General features: G+C 36.8%; 1 non-coding gene across 1 annotated transcript; it reads left to right on the top strand.

Moving 5' to 3' along the window:
* Window positions 1-7,420: 7,420 nt before the first annotated feature.
* On the top strand, window positions 7,421-7,527 carry LOC141699037 (small nucleolar RNA R71). Its single transcript, XR_012565528.1, has one exon. It is a non-coding gene; the product is annotated as a small nucleolar RNA R71 (small nucleolar RNA).
* The last annotated feature ends 15,726 nt before the right edge of the window (window positions 7,528-23,253 follow it).

The following is a 23,253-nucleotide window of genomic DNA, read 5'->3' as shown; positions in this document are numbered from 1 at the left end:
ATAATAAAACTATTTTATCATTATTTATATAAATTCTCTAATTTATTAAATATGATTAATTAATTAATCACATTTATTCTACATTGTGAGGGATACTTCTCAGCATATCGCGACTATCCGGATAATATGAATTCACTGCTTAGAATACCAAGAACCTATTTAGTGAATAGTTACCGTACAATAAACTCCTTCTACCCTACAATGTCCCGATTAAATACAAGGCATGGATCTCGTGTCAAGCCTATCTAATTTAATCACTTGCTTACCATTTACTATACGTAGTTCTATACAAATTAGAAACTCCTTTCTAATTTCATTCACTCTGGCCAGAGATTCCTGAACTAGCATAAGTGGATCAGCCTTGAACATTCGCTTCCTTCACTGGAAGGGGTAGATCCTATATTGATCATACACTATCTTCGTGTACAAATTCCTATACCCAGTAGAGCCCTAATAATTATCCCTGGAGACTAAGAACTAAACCAAAGCATAGTTCAGTGTACACAAGATGACTATGATGACCTCAAGTCTAAGGATACTTGTACAACTATCACTATGTGAACAACTACTGACACGTGAGTGAACTCCATCAGTTGTTCAGCTGTGCGAGTCATGTTCAGTGAACTTATTCTATAATAAGCACCTACATACTAGCTATAGTGTCACCACACAAATGTCTATGAGAACAGACATCCTTCATAATGAAGCAATCATAGTATGTACCGATCTTTGCGGATTATTAATTACCAGTTAGTAATCCTATGACCAGGAACTATTTAAGTTTAGAGTTATCATCTTTTTAGGTCTCACTATTATGATCTCATCATAATCCATAAAAAGCTTTACTCTAAACTATGGTATATCTTATTTAAACACTTAAATAGATAAAGCCCGTAATAAAAACAAAACAAGTCTTTTATTAATATCAATGAAATCAAAATAGATTATTAAAAAGTTATTCCTAAATCCTCATACATGATTGGACTTAGGACATATTCCTTTCAATCTCCCACTTGTACTAAAGCCAATCACTCTGGTATCTAATACCCATCTTGTCTTTATGACGATCAAAGTGACTTTCATAAAGTAGCTTTGTGAGTGGGTCTACTATGTTGTTATGTGTGTCAACTCTAATTCAATACAATATAAGAAATGTTACCGCGCTCCCACTAACCCTTTTGTAGACGCATGGTTCATCTACGTTTTTGATAAAATCAAACTCTTTGATTGTCTCATCAAAACGAATGTTCCATCTACGAGAAGCTTGCTTTAAACCACATATGGTTCGCAGTAACTTACACACTAGGTTTTCATTTCCCTCGGAAAGAAAACCATCTAGCTATATGCCAGATCTCATAGTCGTAGTAAGCAGCAATCGCAAGCAAAATCCGAACTGATTTTAACAGGGCTATAGGTAAAAAGTTTCATCAAAGTCAATCCATTGCCTTTGTTTGAATCCTTTTGCCAAAAGCCTGGCCTTAAAGGTCTCCACCTGGCCATCTGCTACAATCTATCTTTTATATACCGTATACATAGATTCCATTCCGGATTTCATGGCACTATGCCATTTCTCTAAGTCAACACTACTCATAGCCTCATTATAGGTCACAGGGTCGTCATCATCAATGATCGACAACTCATTGTCATTCTCAATGAAAAGGCCATATTACCTCTCAGGTTGGAGAGACACTCTCCCTGTTCTATGAATGGGCTGTTCCACAAAAGGTTGTTCAGTCAGAACAGGTGTTTCCACTTGATCCGTAGTAGTTTGTGCTTCTTGAACTTCATCAAGTTCAAATTTTGCTCCCACTGTTTCCTTCAAGGATAAACTCCTTTTCCAAGAAGGTAGCATGTCTGGAGACAAACACCCAATGATCGGTATAAAAGTAATACCCTAAAGTCTCTTTAGGATATCCCATAAAACTACATTTTACGGATCGATATTCCAGCTTATCTGGGTCAACTTTCTTGACATAAGCTGGACATCCCCAAATCTTAACGTGTTTAAGACTCGGTTTCCTTTCTTTCCATATCTCATACGGAGTTTGAGGAAAGATTTGGAAGGCACCATATTCAGTAAATATGCTGAGGTTTCCAATGCATAACCCCATAGGAATACTGGAAGATTTGTATAGCTCATCATGGACCGAACTATATCTAACAAAGTTCGATTTCTCCTTTCAGATACCAATCTGGAGGAGTCCACTGGGAGACTATACCATTTACTTTGAGATAATCTAGAAATACTCCATTAAAGTATTCACCACCTCGATCTGATCGAAGAGTTATAATACTATGTTTGGTTGTTTCTCCACTTCATACTTATACTCTTTGAACTTTTTAAAGGCTTCAAACTTGTGTTTCATCAAACACATATCCGAATCTAGATCTATCATCTATGAAAGTAATGAAGTATGAAAATCCACCCATGGCTTGCTTAGACATTGGTCCATATACATTTGTGTGTACCATTCCTAGCAAATTTGCAGTCCTCTCTCCATGTCTACTAAATGGAGACTGCAGTGCCACAATAAAGTGAGATTTTCATCATCCCTTTTCTTTTATTAGTTTGTTCAATCTGAAGTAAATTATGTCACATTTATACAGACCATTATTTAAAGTACCACGTCCATAAAGAATATTATCTCTAAGAATAGAACATTCATTATTCTCAATAATAAATGAAAATCCATCCAAGTCTAACATGGGAATAATATACCTCACAATCGAGGGAACAAAATAACAATTATTTAAAACAATAGTCTTGCCCGTAGGCATATGTAAATGAAATGATTCTACATCTTCAGCAGCAACTCTTGCTCCATTTCCCATCAGTAGAATTACCTCCTCTTCCTCAAGAGTCCTACTTCTCCTTGGTCCCTGCAACAAATTGCAGATTTGAGAACCACAGGCGGTATCTAATACCCAAGTAGAAATTTGATTTAATGATATATTCACTTCTATCATGAACATACCTGAATCAGAAGCGGTAGTCTCACTACCCTTCTTCTTCTTCAATTCTGCAAGGTAAACCTTGCAGTTCCTCTTCCAGTGCCCCACCTTGTTACAGTGAAAGCAAACAACTTTGCTCTTAGGGTCTTCAGCTTTTGGTGGAACCGGCTTTTCTTCACCTACGTTCTTCTTCTTGGAAGAGTTCCTCTTCCTTTTCTTAGGATTGGAACCTTCACCAATTAGAAGAACAGAACTCTTCTTAGGGGGAAAATTCGATTCCGCAGTCTTCAACATGTTGTGGAGTTCAGGCAGGCTGACATCCAACTTATTCATGTGAAAGTTCACAACAAACTGCGAGAACGAACTCGGAAGCGATTGCAAGACCAAGTCTTGGCTCAGCTCCCCATCCATGGCAAAACCAAGTTGTCCAAGACGTTCAATCAAATTGATCATCTTAAGTACATGGTCATTCACAAATGATCGCTCAGACATCCTACAACCGAACAGCTCCTTCGATATCTCATATCGAGCTGTCCTCCCCGCCACATCATACAACTCTTGTAGATGCATGAGGATAGTGTGAGCATCCATATGCTCATGTTGCTTCTGTAGCTCAATGTTCATGGAAGCTAGCATGATGCATTGAACAACATTTGCATCATCTATCCACTTACGATACACAACATGTTCATCATTATGTGCATCACTAGCAGGTTCAGTAGGCTTAGGTGAGTCAATCACGTATTCCAGCTTCTCAATCCTGAGAACAATTCTCAAGTTTCGAAGCCAGTCAGCATAATTAGGACCAGTCAATTTGTGAGCATCTAGTATGCTCCTGAGTGATAGTGCAGAAGACATTATGTATATTGTAAATCTGTAAATGATAAACACATAACAACACTTAGCAAATATTCGATTTCATTTTAAAACACTATATGAATTGGGTCTTTATTCATAAGTGGTTCCCACTAGTTTATCTAATTTATTCAACCCTCTACGTGAAAAATTAAGCATTCATAATGCTAGTGGGAATAGGGATCCTACATTCCATTACACAACCCCGGCTGTAGCACGAACCGCCATGCAATGTTCAATAGGCAGACAACTCTTGTCAATTACATCTTATGTTATTCCCTAATCAAACTTTAGCCTCTTGAATAATTGAGTCTCGGCTGTAGCACGACAAACTCAATATTCTAAGTCAAGTCTAACCCAACATTCCGTACAGTTAAATCAGTCCCCAAAGGCCCACGGCTGTAGCACGTACCGACCTTTAGATTCTTATTCAATGTACACATCTCTATGTAATAGACAAGTATTTCTTATTTCAAAATCAAAGCCCTCGGCTGTAGCACGAACCGACAATGATTCAAAAATAAGAACTACTTTTCTATCATGTTGGAAGGCTATGACCGACACAAGCCCGTTGTATCATTGGCCAATTACTACTTGATCTTATTTAATTTTAGAGGGATTATATTACGTTACAATCATAATCATATTATAAAGAGATTCTTCCTTTTAAATTAAATATTTCAAATCAATAATCAATAATCAGATGATTCCCAGATCGGGTGGAGCATTGTCAAGAGGCGTCACTTAATAACCCTTTCTTACAGATAGAAATCTGTTGTTGACAGAATCATCCTTTCTTTCATATCAAAAATTCATATTCAATTACGTGTTTCACAAACACAAGATCTCATAATTGTATTCATAATATTATTATTAAGGTTATGAAACTATTTCACTATACTAGGTTGTCTAACAAGCGCCTTATGTTCATTTAAGTTCACCTAAATCTATCATCGCATGATAAACTAAGCATATATCACATATATCAACATGAATAAACATCAAGGTATGCATGTTACATCATCTAGCACATTAGTCTAAGCATTATACATCTCTATGTATCACATGAAGCATTTAAAAGCAGTTAAAACAGTTAAAAAACAGCTTTAAAACACTTCATAGAAATATAAACAGTTCAAAACTTTTATATTAACTAAAATTGATCACTCCATTAGATCCGTCTCAGAAAAACGAATCCAACGGTATATTGCACGCCTAAAACGGAGTTACGAAACTCCCAGAAAATCAATTTGAAAATCAACAGGAGGGCTATAACGCATTACAGGAACGCGTTACAGTACCTGTAACGCATTCCGGTGATGCGTTACACCCCTTTTCAGCCATTAAAGGGTGTAACGCATTTCGTGAATGCGCCACAGGTGTGTAACGCATTTTCGGAATGCGTTACACCCCTATTTTTTTTTCAGCCGCCGCCGTCCTCCTCGAACTGCGTGCGTGACAACGCCTGACAGCCGACAAAAGCTTCTGCTATCTTCTTTGCTTTTCACAGGTAATAGCAGATAACAGACATAATATATATATACAACATATTATATATATATATATATATATATATATATATATAATTACGAATTTAATTACAAGAACTTCAAAAATTCATAATAAAAAATCTATACATCATAAAATTATGAAAAAAATACCCAGACGATCTACAACACTTGTAGAACCCAGATCAACAATGAAAATTATTCTGAGAAACGATTTCTCATCAGACAAAAATAATCCATAATATAACTTGTAAAAATCATAATTAATTCATACAAGCACATAAAATTCTTAAATTTTTACCACAGATCTATATGCATACAACCTATGCTCTGATACCATTGTTGGATTTTTAATCGTAGCGGGGCATGGCAAAACACTTTTACACATATAAAATCCAAATAAAAACATATAAATCGTGGTAAAAACGAAGGGATCGAATCTAACCTTTAAAATAATTCGGAGACAACGATCAGAGATCCTTAGCAGTTGCTCCTCAAGTGTGAAGCACTCCACCGGTATCCACCAAGAAAACGATGTTAAGGAGGAGGAAGGAGGTGGAGACAATTGGGTTTTCCAAACTTTTTGGGTTTTGGGGTTCTTGTGTTAGAATAAAAATAGGGTCTATAATAGTGTATTTATAGGCAAAATTTTCAGCTGAAATTTTCCCATAAATATTATTATTATTATCCCATTTATTATTCTCATTAATAATTATAACACCTTTTAATTATTAATCCTTTTTCTAAACACTTTAGAAATAATTCTCTCTCTTGATTTAATTTTCAAAAATTAAATCCTTTAATTAATAATATTAAGAACTTTTCTTAATTAATTTATAATCAATTAAATCTCATTTAATCAATTATTAAATTTGCCAATTAATTATTTATTTCACAAATAAATAATTATTAGCCATTATTAATTAATTCCTCCACCATTAAATCATTCTCTTTTTATGGTGTGACCCTATAGGTTCAATATTAAGCCGGTAGTAGAAATAAATAATAATAAAACTATTTTATCATTATTTATATAAATTCTCTAATTTATTAAATTTGATTAATTAATTAATCACATTTATTCTACATCGTGAGGGATACTTCTCAGCATATCGCGACTATCCGGATAATATGAATTCACTGCTTAGAATACCAAGAACCTATTCAGTGAATAGTTACCGTACAATAAACTCCTTCTACCCTACAATGTCCCGATTAAATACAAGGCATGGATCTCGTGTCAAGCCTATCTAATTTAATCACTTGCTTACCATTTACTATGCGTAGTTCTATACAAATTAGAAACTCCTTTCTAATTTCATTCACTCTGGCCAGAGATTCCTGAACTAGCATAAGTAGATCAGCCTTGAACATTCGCTTCCTTCACTGGAAGGGGTAGATCCTATATTGATCATACACTATCTTCGTGTACAAATTCCTATACCCAGTAGAGCCCTAATAATTGTCCCTGGAGACTAAGAACTAAACCAAAGCATAGTTCAGTGTACACAAGATGACTATGATGACCTCAAGTCTAAGGATACTTGTACAACTATCACTATGTGAACAGCTGACACGTGAGTGAACTCCATCAGTTGTTCAGCTATGCGAGTCATGTTCAGTGAACTTATTCTATAATAAGCACCTACATACTAGCTATAGTGTCACCACACAAATGTCTATGAGAACAGACATCCTTCATAATGAAGCAAGCATAGTATGTACCGATCTTTGCGGATTATTAATTACCAGTTAGTAATCCTATGACCAGGAACTATTTAAATTTAGAGTTATCATCTTTTTAGGTCTCACTATTATGATCTCATCATAATCCATAAAAAGCTTTACTCTAAACTATGGTATATCTTATTTAAACACTTAAATAGATAAAGCCCGTAATAAAAACAAAACAAGTCTTTTATTAATATCAATGAAATCAAAACAGATTATTGAAAAGTTATTCCTAAATCCTCATACATGATTGGACTTAGGACAAATTTTCTTTCAGGTTTTGATGCTCATTTGCAGCCATAGTCTCGATGAGATTATAAGCCTCAGTATAGCTTTTAGCCCATAAGAAACCAGTGATCACCATCCAATCGGGCATTCCATGATGTGGACACTTCCTCAACATTTCCTTGTAGCGTTCCCAAGCTTCGCACATAGATTCTGAAGGTTGCTGCGCAAACTGAGTAAGAGTACTCCTCATAGCAGCAGTCTTTGCCATCGGATAAAACTTCACCAGAAACTTTTGCGCAAGATCTTGCCAAGTAGTGATGGACCCAGCTGGTTCAGAATGTAACCAGTTTTTAGCTTTGTCCCTCAGTGAGAATGTGAAAAGCCTCAGCTTGATAGCCTCATCAGTCACGCCATTATACTTAAAAGTGCTGCAGATCTCGACAAAATTCCTTATGTGCATGTTGGGGTCTTCAGTTGCAGCTCCTCCAAAAGAAACAAAATTCTGCACCATCTGAATAGTGCCCGACTTGATTTCAAAGGTGTTAGCTTGAATAGCCGGATGAAGAATGCTTGACTGAATATCATCAATTTTTGGCCGAGAAAAGTCCATAAGAGCTGGATCAGCCTGAACAATATGATCACCCATGATTACTGGTTCTTTTTGCTCAGTTCCTGAATCCGAATCTTCAAAATCTATCTTCTCCGGAATATCAAGAACTTCGTCTGTCTCCTCAGCTGTATCTAAAGTCCTCTTACGAGTACGAGAACGAGTTTGCATAAACGCTCGCTAAAGTACCTGAAACACAACCGAAAACAATAAGTAACAACTATGTCCTAATCACTGAGTCCTAATGACCAATGATGGTAAGTACATAAACTAAACAAATACGCCGAGTCCCCGGCAGCGGCGCCAAAAACTTGTTAGGGCGAAAACACGCGCTAATATTCACGCAAGTATACGCGTTCGCAAGTAATATAGAATACTTTCTAGTTCGTTCCCACAGAGACTCAGACTAATTATTGTCTAATTAAACTCACACACCAATATATGATTACTTCTCAATGTTAAGACACTAACACTTAGAATTGTTGACTAAATATTAACTACAATTAATTACTTAATTAATCACTTAATTAACACTTCAAATTAACAATATTAAAACACTCATGAGATCACAACTTCATTACTACTTCCTTCAATAGTTATTGTTATTACCTTTAGCATGTGATAGTGATGATATTAATCGAATAACATGAAACTGATAAAAGCCAACTTTCATTGTACTAATACCATTCTACCAAACATCCACAATTAAGATAGAAGTTGAATAGTCATCAATTATGTTGAGTTCCTATATGTCTACAGAAATTGACAACACAACGATTTAAGCACAAGTTATTCCTTTTGATTACACAGGGCAAATAAAACTGTTAGAGTTACCCACTAATCATGCACATCATACATGAACCTATGCTAGCATGGCAAGTTCTAAATCTCAAGATCCACCATCGCTTCACAAGAGATTAACACCCTATCTTATATATTCGTGACGCACATAAGACGAATATGTACAACCAATACTAGATATCATACAATCATCACATACTAAAGTATTAAACAATTAACTAAAGAATTCCATAGTAAATCCGTTGCAACCCCATGATCACGATTAGCCCATAATAGCACTTATCGTCATCATAGGTTCATATGAAATCATGATAAACAAACACAAGAAAAAAATAACTAAACTAATTATATTAAACCAGAGTACGTCACAAGAGTAGATAGGTTCAAAGTAAGAAAACTAGCATCCAACGTTACAACGAAACAAGAATCACAAGAAAATATGCTTCCTCTTCGTTGCTGTGTGCTAAAACGGTCTTCTTCCTTATCTCCTTCGCTCCTTGCTTAACACCACGATCCAACCTCGTGAAAACGTCTCCAAATCTAATTATATACTAGTCCCATAAAACTCAAATTACATAGAAGTTAGAAGCCAAACAGAAGTAGAAGTCTGAAAATAATTATTTAATTTCCCGACCCTGCGCGGCCGCTCAGCATAGCTGAGCGGGCGCTCAGCTTTCTGCGCGGCCGCTCAGCATTGCTGAGCGGGCGCTCAGGACCCTACTGGAAAAATCCTGAGTTTGCTCCGTTTCTTCGCCGTAATCTGCCCCTTCCTTTCCTCTCTCAATGGTGAACACATGCCAAGGCTTATTCTTGATGATTACTCCTCCGAAATACAACTAATACCCTGAAATGCATAAACACTAGAAAAACGCATCAAATACACAAAATACTTGATTTCAAGGCACCAATTTAAGCCATTTTAAGATGTTCTAAGTGGTATAAAATACCACTTATCATTAAACTAACATCGAATCGACAGGGACAATTAGCAGCCCACACGTGAAGATCTTGATACCGTCATTTGTCAGCAATCAACACCAGGCTACTTGCCACCGTTTCCCGTCAATGTCGTCCCACCTGAAAGCCAAACACGCATGTCTACATGTATGTGCTTCCTGCATAAAAAAGCCCCTATAAATTTTTAATAAATCAACATATGTAAGGATCTCATTTTTTACACATTATAATAAGCTCAATTTTCTCTTCTCTCTCTATAATTTGACTGAAATAATTATTATCACGCAGAAGGTGTCCTCATAAATCTAATCTACACGGGGCATTTCATTTCACATAGCTTAGAATTTGGACTCGACCCAAATATAGAGGAATGAAGGTCTACAAGAATTTTCAAATTTATTATTTGGCACTAGAATCAGAACTTCCAAAGCTCGTCCCCCAGCATTCCCGCTTAGATTCAGTTTCTCCCACTCTCGATTGATAAGTAATTAACTAGGACTCGACGCGGTTAACATCCAATCAATACATGAGGTCAAAATCTCGCATATATCTATCAACAAGTCTAGCCAAACAAATCAGAACGGCAAAGAGGATCATGAACTAGTACCAATATTACACCCTCTCATCCCGCCGTCATCACGAACCAGGGAGAAGTTTAATGAAGAAAGCTTGATCAGTAAGTAGCCGTCGCGAGCAAGAGTTGGCTCGAAAACGAGCCATAAATGCTTAGGCTCAAGCCGTTTTAATAGCACAACCGTCTCCCATTCCACCCAAACAGCCACAATCTCTTATACAATCCCAACTAGAGGCCTTTGTTGGATTGTATCAAACCGTCATTCAGGAAGGAGCGACCATGATTCCACCAACAGTTCTTACCCCCAACCTGATACTTAACCTTATATATAGAAAAAGATGTATTCGAGTCTCAGGACTTAGATGAGAGCTCTCATGTCGGGTCTCAATGACGTCATGTATTATATAAATTAAGTCCCATTGGAGGGGTCGTAGGGTCCTGAATTAATCCTATATACCAGCCATACCACATAAAAGAAATTTTGGACTACTACATAACAATCCCTGAGAACCTTCGTATCATGATTATCCAAAACTAGCCCAAGGGTCATGATAAGTACGATCAGCCCCCGCCTCGCCATCGAGAGAAAGTGGCAAGATCTGTGATTAGAAGTTTTTCGAGAGAAGACAGTCTTATATCTCAATTCATAACAGCCCTCCCCGGAACTAGAGAAAATCTTCATTCGACCAACATCAGACTTTCTATAAGGATATCCAAAAATAGATTGATTAGCTTCATTGTCGCGTTAATGACGAAGAAGACTGCGACCCAAGAGAGTCCCCGTTCACGACTAAGCTGGAAGCCCAAAAACGGAAAATCAAACACCCACAACTCCTGTTTCATAGTGGAGTTCAAAAATCGAAAGATCATATTCAATTTTTTCGACCAACAAATGGACATGTATGTCTACAATGACTTGATCAAGTGTCAATTGTTCGTGTCCAATTATGAGGGTCAGGCTCAAAAGGTGGTTTTGGCCTGCTGTTGGCCTGTAGCACAACGCTTGTGCCAAGTTCCGATCATCCTTGTTCAAATGATTCGGATCCAACCCGACCCTATGACATTCATGCTTGGGTGCCCTTCCCCAACCATGGTTGGTTGGGATCTATTTAGGAGACAACCCGTATTTCCGTAATGATTCATTGCGTAAGGGCTCCTGACTTCCGCAATGAATCATTGCGGAAGGTAAGAGGCTTCCGCAATGAATTATTGCGGATAAATCGAAATTACCCTTTTGCCCTTAATACTTCCGCAATGAATCATTGCGGAAGTCGTTAACTGATAAACACAACCAGCGACTGTTAAAAGTTTTCATTCGATTAAAACACTAAAAACACACACAGCCACACCGATTTCAGGCGATTTCAAGGTTATTTTCAGGCGATTGATTATTCTTCTCCCTCCTTGATTTTCCGAGGTTTGTTTTTCTCACCGTATACACACACACATACCGTATACACACACGAGATGTATGTATATATACGACTATAAACACATACACACACAAGATTGTTCTTGATTATACACACACATGATGTACTTGATTTTTTTTAAATTTGTTTCGAATTATATGTTGAATTGATGATTATTAGTTCGAATTTTGTGTTCTTGATTTTTTTGGTGATTTAATTCGAATTTAGGTTTATTTAACAATTAGGGTTAGGATTATTTCGAATTAAATGTTGATGTTATGCTTTTTAGTTCGAATTATATGTTGATTTGATTCTTTTTAGTTCGAATTTTATGTTCTTCATTATTTGTGGTGATTTAATTCGAATTTGGGTTGAATTTTGGATTTTATAACAATTATGGTTAGGATTAATTAGGTCAAATAAATTAGTTGAGAAATTAGTTTAGGTTTAATTTTGAGTTGTGAATTTCATTCGAATAATTAGGTTAAATTTATATAGGGGAAAGTTTTTAAGTTTAGTTAATTGTAGTGAATTGCGCGGTGAAATGTAGTTCCTGAAAATGGAAGGTTTAGTAATAAATTTAAGGTTATGATTGTGTTTTCGTTAATTTATTTTTAGTTGGATGTTTTGGTGCTTATAAGTACATTGATAAGAATTGCATTTTGGATCAAAGCATTTGAGCTTGTGCAGTGTAGTGCATTTAATTAATATTAGTTTGCACAGTCTAATGTGGAATCTGGAAATGGAAATGCTTATAGTGAATCTCGACCTATATTGGTTTCTCTTGTCGTCTTTTCACTTTTTTTTGTTTTAATTGTATGTTTCCATGCTGATGAGTAGATAGATTGCTGATAAGAAGTTTTGAATTTTTATATAAATTGGAACCCATAAATTGGTTTCGCTTGTCGCTTGTGCAGTTATTTGTTTAGTTGCTTGTTATTCTGCCCTTATTTGTGCATTATAATATCAAACTGAAATAATTCTTGTTTTGAAAATTGCAGATAAAATGAATATGGAATGCGGGCCTATGGATCGATCATTGCTTACCATGCAGGATGATCACATTAGTACTCTTATATGGCATGGGGGTGAGAGGGAGACGCTCGATGTTAGACAGTTGACTGCTAACATGGGTAACTGGGTATTGGATGAGGAGCAGATACATTTGCTTACAGGCTGGGGTTTCGGGGTGTTTGTTAACCCCTTGGTTGTTCCGCAGAATGATATTCGCTTGATCACTGCACTGGTGGAGAGGTGGAGGCCAGAGACTAACTCTTTTCACTTCACATTCGGTGAGATGACCATTACATTGGAGGATGTTTACATGATCTTGGGGCTTCCTATTACTGGTTGTGCTGTTACCCATACGGAGCTTGATAATCTGAAACCGTATTGGGTGACCAACTGGGAGGATTTGAGGATGACTGAGAAGGAGCGGGCTGAGATGTATGGTCGAGGCGGGGTGACTCTTCACAAGTTACGCACGAGATATGGTTCTAGGCCAGAGGGGGAGCAGAGTCCAGAGTTTCTTCAGCAGGATCCTATAGTTTACACCCGGGCATATCTTCTGTTTCTGATTGGAGGTATATTATTTCCTACCTCATCTCGGGATGTGGTGCACCCTCGATATCTACAGCTTATACAGGACACTGATCATATTATCGATTATGCTTGGGGGGCTGCTGTTCTGAGCTACTTGTATAGATGCTTGTCGAAGGCTATGCATAAGTCTTCAGGCAGTCTGAACGGGTGTACTATGTTGTTGATGTTGTGGGCTTGGGAGAGGGTATTGCCTGGCCGTCCGGAGATTGCACCGCGTACGAGGTTTGTGTTGCCGAGGGCTACAACGTGGGCTAGACCGGTAGCTAACAGGAGGAGTAACCCTCACCATCACACAGGAGGTTATCGGGGAGATTTTGATAGCTTTCAGATGAGTTGGTTGACATGGCAGCCATATCGGAGGTTTTATAGGAGGATTGATTATAGTGCCGATGATTATGATACTGACATGATGGATATGTTGCATACGGCACTCGGTCGCATACCGATGATTCATTTTGAGATGGTGGAGTATGTCATGCCGGACAGGGTTCTGAGACAGTTCGGTATGCTGCAGCATATTCCTGAGGAGCCGGTGGATCACGGTTTTCTACGTGTGGAGAGGTTGTCCCGTATGCAATGGGATAACCATACTGTTTTGTTGAGACAGTTTATATTGGAGTGGGATTCTTTTGTTGACACGGGTATTCCTATTGTTACAGAAGGGGCTTACGTACCGATGACAGAGTATATGTACTGGTATAGGAGGGTGAGTAAATTGAAGATAGTACCGTTTGTAGCTGAGCATGCCACTAAGATACGGCCTCGTGATTGGTATAACCAACAGAATATGGTTGATGCGGTATATTTTATAACTCTTCCTTAACTCTTGCAATTTTACCCCTTAAATTGATTAAATCTTGCATTTTTAGGAATAAAATGCCTAATAATTTCATATTTAGGACTTAAAAAAAGAATTAATGCATTTTACCCCTTGAATTGGTTAAATCTTGCATTTTTAGGAATAAAATGCCTAATTATTTCATATTTAGGACTTAAAAAAAGAATTAATGCATTTTAACCCTTTGATTGATTAAATCTTGCATTTTTAGGAATAAAATGCCTAATTATTTATCATTTTTTTATATTTTAGTTGGAGAGTGCTATGAGGTTGGCTCATGTGGTACACAGTCATGATGTTGGAGACTGGTTTTATGAGGCGGTTCCTGATTTTTTGACTCGATATGATCGAGTCATGACCGAGTGGAGGGGTCATTTGGTTGATAGACCCTCCTTTAAAAGACCTGATCATGGCACTGTATCTCATAAACGTGCACGCGAGGTAGTATTATTTATTTGTCATAAATTTCACAATAAACTTGTTTACAATTGATAATGTATTGAAATGTTGTAAATGTTACCGCATGCTGAGACTAGTGATGCACAGTCTTCCGAGGACCCACTTCATGTCTCCCAGAAACGCTTACGCCAGGTACTCCTTAATAAACTTCTTAAATAATGCATTGATATGGTACTCTCTTCTTAAATAATGCATTGATATGTATTAACATGTTATTGTATGGTGAGACTGTTGATGTTCATACTACCCATCCTGTCGGTAGTACAGCACCTCCTCCATCCCAGCAAACCCCTCATACCTCGGCTCCACCTCCCACATCTGTTCCACCTCCTACATCCGCTACCCCTCCTACATTTGTTCCACCTCCAACATCCTCTCCCATTTCTACCTCTGTTCCAGTCGGTGTTGAGGTAGTGTGTTAGGTCCCAATGTGTTTGTAGAAGGGGGGTTGAATACAAACTACACCGAATAATCGAATTTAGTGCGGAATAAAAAGGTGAAACAAAATTCAAGTTAAATAAAAATATTATTAAACTTGAAAGGTGTTACAACAACTGTATCGATTACAAGGAATTAATCTCAAATTAATTATCACAAATTTAGAATAAATTCGACATGAACTTTTTCTATTTTTGTAATAATTAGAATCAAATGCTAAACGCGATTTGAGATTAAGTTCTAGGGATTTTGATCCGCTAGATTGTTATACAAGAACAAGATAAAGATTTCTAGTTGATTGGATTTAACTTTACAATCTAGAAATTGATCTTGAAGTTTTGCAGAGAAGAATAAAATGTTTGTTGCGGCTGCTCTGTTCTTGTTTGTTGACTTGTGTATTTTTATGATTATTTCTTTATGCTGCTTCTGTGTCTTTTTAATTCATTCAACAGAATTGAATTGAACTGGAATGACAATCCTATAGCTGGCAAGACTTTCGGTAGGACAATGGATTGAACTAGCAAGACAATCTGATTGAACTACAATGACTTTCGGTATGACAATCAGTTGAACTAGAAAGACTATCTCCTTCCCAGTAGAACTTTCGGTAGGACAATTGAAATGACTTGGCATGACAATCCTGATTGTCATGCTAGTTCATTTTCAATTGTCTTGCTGATTTAAGACTGTTTTTAATCCAATTTAAATTCTGAAAAATCCTTAATATTAATTCTGAATTAATTAATCAATTAATTCAATTAATGAATAAATTAATCTTTGCAGATATAATTTATTTTCTTAATTAAATTATATGACTTAATTAATTAATAGAGAATTAATACTAATCCTGAGCAGCAACCAATCTTCTGAATATCTTCTGAAAATCACTGAAAATTATGAATCAATTCCACCACTTCAATGTTGACACTCGATGTACTGTCTGGTTCATGAGTGACTAACTTCCGTGACGTTTCTTCATGTCTTGACTTTGATACTTTGATTTTCTTCAGATTAAATCCTTGTAAATAATGATACTCTGACGAGATCTCTGTCACTTGATTAAATCCACACTCTTGATTTATATCACTGAGGCATGATCAATTTCTTGAACTTCTTCCAGTGAATTAATTCCTCAAGTCTGTAGATGAACCTTGTCTCTGAATCCTTTGACAGATATTACTTTGCGAGATCTCTTTGACGGTAGATCCACTATTTACTTATTACATTCTTATTTGAGTTGAGTTAAATCCTCGAATATACAAATAGGCCTATGACATATGCCTTACAATCTCCCCCTATTTGTTTGTTAGACAATAACACACAAATACCTAGAGGATAACTCAACTAACAAATAAGAAAAAGATATAAAAAGAAATACAAAGTAAATAGTAGAACAGTTCTGGACTAGATTTAACATTTTCCAGATTCCAAGTAGATGTTCCTCTAGACTGAACATATCTTCAAGTAGTTCCATCTTCATTTGTACAACCACATTTCTTGTTGAGAAGCACATATCTCTCTTGCTTCTCCCCCTATGAGAATCAACTGATTAAAGAAGATCACCTTCGTTTACCACCTCTCCCGTACAATAGGATCCGCAGATAAAAGCCAATGGTACTCCCCTTTTAAAAACAGCTTCTTCCCTTACTTAGAAAATCACCTTGTGTTTACCACCTCTCCCGTACAATAGGATCCGTAGTTACAAACAACAATGGTGTGGTGTAGTGTACATGTAGGATCTTTTTCTTACTCCCTGCTATTTCTCCCCCTTAGTTGAGGAATCCTCCAAACTATTACTTAAGCTTTTATCTCCCCCTTAGTGAAGGAATGTATGCCGTCGTCTAAAGAAGTTCTCATATTTCACTTGGTTGGAAAAGAAATAACAAGTAGTTTCTCTTTCTCACTGTGAGTGTGTGATTCTGTTTAGTGTACCTCACATGTGTTTCACTCTTCTCTCCACTCGTGTTTACACTCATTCTCACAAGTGTATCACTCTTCTCTTATAGCTCCATAATTCAGCTATACCTGCAAGGAAAATCACCTTAGCCATCCTTAAGGAGGTCATAGGTGGTGCAATGGGAGTTCGCAAATCCCCATCCTTGTTAAACTCGTCAGATGAATCTGAGTCATAATCTACAAGTTGCTAGTTTCCCTTTTAGGGTTCCAGATTTGAATTCTTGGAAGGTAAACAATGATCCAATAAATTTAGCATAAAGATCAAAGTTCCCTTCTAATGTCTGTGAAGACATTTCCTTGTGACTCATCAGGTAATATCTGAATCATTGTCAACAAGTTGCCGATCTGCGCCTATGTCAGATCCACTATCCGCAGATGCATCCAGGGGATTTAAGCCTGGGGAGGTAGACACTGACCACTGACATATGGCTTTTGGATCAGTATCCTCTCCTAACACCTGTAAAGGCAATTGGTCCATTAACGAACCTTAAACAATCGAATTTGACCTTAAAATGGTCGAAACTCTTGTTTCCGTCAACTCATCCTTTGTGTGTGTAACCTCTCCTTGTGTATCAAGAATTGTTTATGTTTGAAGTGGTGACACTACATCGGATGCCTTGGCCGACAGGCAAAATTCAATAGACGCACCATGTTGAGAGAATGAATCTAGTAACTATTTTTGTGCCTTTTCAGCCATTACATCTTTTTGAGAAGATGTATGGGGGCTAGCAGTTGTCTCGGTTTAAATACTACTCATCTATGTAGGAGACAGAGCTACTGGGTTGACTACAGAACCTTCCTTATGTGGTGCACTAAGGCACTATCTCCCTCACGCTCATTCATACTACATTTAGTGGTAAGAGAGTGTTGGTTGGTTCTGTTTCTGTGTTTGTCTTTACAGTCTGGGATAGATGTTGTGGGTTTTCAACCTCATGACTGTCAATGAAAGAAAGTCATTGGAGACTGAACCTGTATCACAGAACATAGAGCAATATAGAGAGATAAAATGTACTTAAGATCCATAATGAATGAAAATTATACATTTAATCTTTTGAGAGTAATGATGTACAATAGTGATTTCAAAAGATTTTACATGAAATAAGAAATCACTAATGTAGAAAGAAGTTTGATTTACTCCTAAAACTCACTGCACATATAAAACAATATGATTGTGCCTAGTGATAAGAGAGTTAAAAATATGACGACTCTACTAGTTCATATTAAACAATAACTTCAGTTAGAGTGCCATACCATGTCCTTGACGATTTCTTGAGTAGTACACTAGTTCATACCAACCTGAAGTGAGACTGTGAAGAAGAGATTGCATAGTCCAATAGATCTGCAGCTGCAAAGTCCATGAACTGTGGGGCATTGACTTCCTCTTTTGACTCACCAACCAGGAGTACACTTGTACACATCTTACTAGAGTCCAATTCCAAGTGTAATGTGTAGCAGGTGCCTGATATGTCGTAATATTCTCAAGTCTCGTCACTGGTGCTATATGTTAGATACTGCTTCCTGATAATAACCTAGCACAATATACAAAATTACAATGATAACATTCCCAGCTTGCAAACAGCCATATCCCTCAGATAAACCTTTGCTGTTATCTCCAAAGGTAGCCATGGGGCCAGCTTTCTCAACCACATTTGATAGCAGGGCTCAATCTCCGGTCATATGTCTTGATGATCCACTGTCAAGAATCCACACTACCGGTTATACCTGTTTAATGCCCTGCACTACAAATGGATTAGACCTTCTTCGGAACCCAAACTTGGTTGGGCCCGGCATACTTGTAGAACTGTCCTTTGTCAGGCAAAACAACATTTTTAATTTTAATTGTCTCAACTTTCTCAATGACTGAACATTTGACCTTGTAAACAGCCTTAACAAATTTCTGTTTAAGCTTAGGCACAAATGTCTCCTTTCTAGCCTTAGAAGGACTAGCAGTCTTAGACCTATCATGCTTCTTGTTATTCACATGCTGACGAGGAGTAGTCTCATCATTAGAAACATGCTTACCATTAAAATAAGCATACATCATATTAAAAGCACAAGACATACAATTAGAAACACCACATGATTTATGAGAGTATTTAATAGCAGGCAATTTATGCATGGCAGACATGGCATTTTTGTTATCCAACTCATGTGTGTCTGAGTTAGTCTCAGTTGCTTTCACAACTTTGACTGGAACTTTTGACACACTTGACTTGGAAACAACCTTCTCATTAGCATGATCTTCAGCACGTATTTCTTCCTGAATAACAGAAGAGGTCGCATCAAATGGTTCAGCAATTGATGGTTTATAGAGGGGTTCATCAACACCCTTAAGCACATGTGGTACTTCCCTCCCTTTAGCACAGACACGAGGAGGGGAGTTTATGCCTAATTCTCCAATAGCAACATTGTAATCATAACCTATTCCAGATGTTTGATTAACAGATTGCTTACTATAGAACTCTTTAGCCTTCGAACAAGAATTGAAGTAGGCTCTAACCTTAGTCTCAAGACCGGTGATCTTGTCTTTGAGAATAGTTTCGAGTTTTCTATAACAGTCAACTCTATTCTCTAGAAAAGATACTTGTTCTTTTAATTTGTCTTGATTAATGTGCACAAGTCTTAATTCATTGACCTCTTTCTCAAGGTCTGTGATCTGTAAACTTAACAGTTCATTATCACGACGTGCACAATCTAAGTTATCTCTTAGATGATAAACCATTTCAGCATCAGAAAGTTTTACCTCTATTCTTGATGATGAAGCTTTTCCATCAATAGCCATAAAAGCAAGATTTCCTTCATCTTCATCTTCACTGTCAGTATCATCCCAGCTTCTTCCCTTTGCCAGATAAGCCCTTTCAGAGTTCTTTCTTACTTGCTTTGGCTTTCTACATTCTGTGGCAAAGTGTCCCAACTCATTGCAGTTATAGCATCTAATGGTGCTCCGATCAACCATCTTTGTTTTGTATCCACCACTGCTGGTGTTAGAGGATGAAGATCCACCTTTCTGGAATTTATTGTAGTTGGACTTGTACTTAAGCTTGGGATTCCTCTTGAATCTGACATGGGAGAATCTCTTGACAATTTGGGCCATTGACTCGTCTTCCAATTGCTCCAGCTCTTCCAAGGAATAAAAATCATCACTTGATTGATTTGTAGTAGGAGGATCATATTCTGCTACTAACATATTTTCCTCAGCCTTGGAACACTGTACCATTCTCTCCAATTGTTGAGATTGCTGTTGTTGTTGACCTTCAGCTACAAGTACAGTAGATGTGCTGACCATTCTATCCTTCCCGTAGACTTCCTTCTGTTGAATCTGCTCCAACTCATAGGTTTTTAACACTCCATAGAGCCTGTCCAAAGAAATCTCACTCAGATCTCTAGCTTCTCTAATGGCAGTGATTCTATGTTCAAGATGAGTTGGCAGTGTTAAAAGGAACATTTTTTTGACCTCCCTGATTGAATAATATTTCCCATTTATGTTCAGGTTGTTGATCAACGCATTGTACCTCTCAAACACTTCAGTAATTCCTTCTCCTGGATTTGATTTAAAATATTCATACTCAGAGGTTAGGATCTCCAACTTGTTCTCCCTAACTTCCTCTGTGCCTTCATTAATCACCTCAATAGTTTCCCACATGTGTTTGGAATTTTTACAGTTCATCACATGTCTGTTCATCAAGGGATCAAGGGAATCAATTAATATTAATTGAAGGCTGGCATCCAAGGAGGCTTCTTCTTTTTCAGCAGGAGTAAAATCTTCAGGCTCTTTTGGATAGGTTCTAGCTTTGGTAATCACAACATCATCTACTATCACCTCTGGTTCAATAACCATCGGAGTTTTTATCCTCTTCTTTAACAAGTTTGAATATCTGGGATTTGCCACTTGTAAAAACAAGAGCATCTTCTTCTTCCACATAATATAATTCTCTTTATCAAATTGTGGAATTTTAACGGTTCCAACTTTTTGTGAAGTCATTATGAATTTTTGAATGAATAAAAATTCAAGGAGTTGAAAAATCATAAAAGTCTAGGATCTTGATTTGTTCGTTAATCAAAAGGCTCTGATACCAATTGTTAGGTCCCAATGTGTTTGTAGAAGGCGGGGTTGAATACAAACTACACCGAATAATCGAATTTAGTGCGGAATAAAAAGGTGAAACAAAATTCAAGTTAAATAAAAATATTGTTAAACTTGAAAGGTGTTACAACAACTGTATCGATTACAAGGAATTAATCTCAAATTAATTATCACAAATTTAGAATAAATTCGACATGAACTTTTTCTATTTTTGTAATAATTAGAATCAAATGCTAAACGCGATTTGAGATTAAGTTCTAGGGATTTTGATCCGCTAGATTGTTACACAAGAACAAGATAAAGATTTCTAGTTGATTGGATTTAACTTTACAATCTAGAAATTGATCTTGAAGTTTTGCAGAGAAGAATAAAATGTTTGCTGCGGCTGCTCTGTTCTTGTTTGTTGACTTGTGTATTTTTATGATTATTTCTTTCTGCTGCTTCTGTGTCTTTTTAATTCATTCAACAAAATTGAATTGAACTGGAATGACAATCCTATAGCTGGCAAGACTTTCGGTAGGACAATGGATTGAACTAGCAAGACAATCTGATTGAACTACAATGACTTTCGGTATGACAATCAGTTGAACTAGCAAGACTATCTCCTTCCCAGTAGAACTTTCGGTAGGACAATTGAAATGACTTGGCATGACAATCGGTATGACAATCCTGATTGTCATGCTAGTTCATTTTCAATTGTCTTGCTGATTTAAGACTGTTTTGAATCCAATTTAAATTCTGAAAAATCCTTAATATTAATTCTGAATTAATTAATCAATTAATTCAATTAATGAATAAATTAATCTTTGCAGATATAATTTATTTTCTTAATTAAATTATATGACTTAATTAATTAATAGAGAATTAATACTAATCCTGAGCAGCAACCAATCTTCTGAATATCTTCTGAAAATCACTGAAAATTATGAATCAATTCCACCACTTCAATGTTGACACTCGATGTACTGTCTGGTTCATGAGTGACTAACTTCCATGACGTTTCTTCATGTCTTGACTTTGATACTTTGATTTTCTTCAGATTAAATCCTTGTAAATAATGATACTCTGACGAGATCTCTGTCACTTGATTAAATCCACACTCTTGATTTATATCACTGAGGCATGATCAATTTCTTGAACTTCTTCCAGTGAATTAATTCCTCAAGTCTGTAGATGAACCTTGTCTCTGAATCCTTTGACAGATATTACTTTGCGAGATCTCTTTGACGGTAGATCCACTATTTACTTATTACATTCTTATTTGAGTTGAGTTAAATCCTCGAATATACAAATAGGCCTATGACATATGCCTTACATAGTGTATTAATTTGGATCTTTAAAACTGCATTTGTGCATTGTGTGCATTGTGTGTGATTATTATTTTTTATTATTTTAGGAGGTTGAGACTGGTACTCCTCTGACACAGCTGACCACTCCTGTCACTCATCCTCCCGGCGTTCAGGTACTAATCAGTATATTTAATCACAACCACCACTTAGTTAGTATTTCTTATATGGGACTAAATTGTTTTGCTGATTCATATTTACTGCATATTGATAGTACTACACCTGCTTTTGCTACACCATCTCTCCCGATTGCTTTTCATCCTGTTGATATGGAGGTATCATTTATTTCTCAGTGTTGAGTTAAAATTCATCATGTATAACTACTCTTGAATGGTTGCATGATGTTTGTTGATTTAATTACAGCTTGCTAGTGGTACTCTTGTTACACGAGGATTTGTTGATTTTCGTGGTAATGTTACAAGTGTTCCTGCTAAGTTAGCCTCCATATTCGAGGTACAATTTAAAAGAATTAATGCATTTTGACATATTTAGTTACTCCTGTTACATGTGTTCATTATTTTGACATGTATTTGCAGATCGACAGAAGTGAAGACTTTTATAAAGATAAGGAGAGGCGCGGTGGTGAGGACAGACGGGGTGATTTGACTAGGCCAATTAAGAACCGAAAGATCGACTGGATTTTTACACATTGGTGGGCTGGTGATCTGCCATATGTTTTTGAAAGACACACAGATATTACCATGTTCCTCAGTAAGAAGCAAGTGCAGACCCTGGCACCCGGGAATGAATTGGAGGATGATGTTGTCAATGCTTATATGGAGTTGGTAAGGCTTCAAAAAAGGTATATGTGGCAAAACGGGGATCTACATTCGCCGGCAAAGAGGTTTTTCATTGCTCCTAGTTTCCTCATGTTCCAGACAAAGCATCTTAGCACAAATCTGAAT

Source organism: Apium graveolens, chromosome 11 (assembly GCF_009905375.1).
Source record: "Apium graveolens cultivar Ventura chromosome 11, ASM990537v1, whole genome shotgun sequence".
Taxonomy (NCBI): domain Eukaryota; kingdom Viridiplantae; phylum Streptophyta; class Magnoliopsida; order Apiales; family Apiaceae; genus Apium; species Apium graveolens.
Note: the sequence above shows the minus strand (reverse complement) of the source record. Positions and strands in the feature narration are given on the sequence as shown.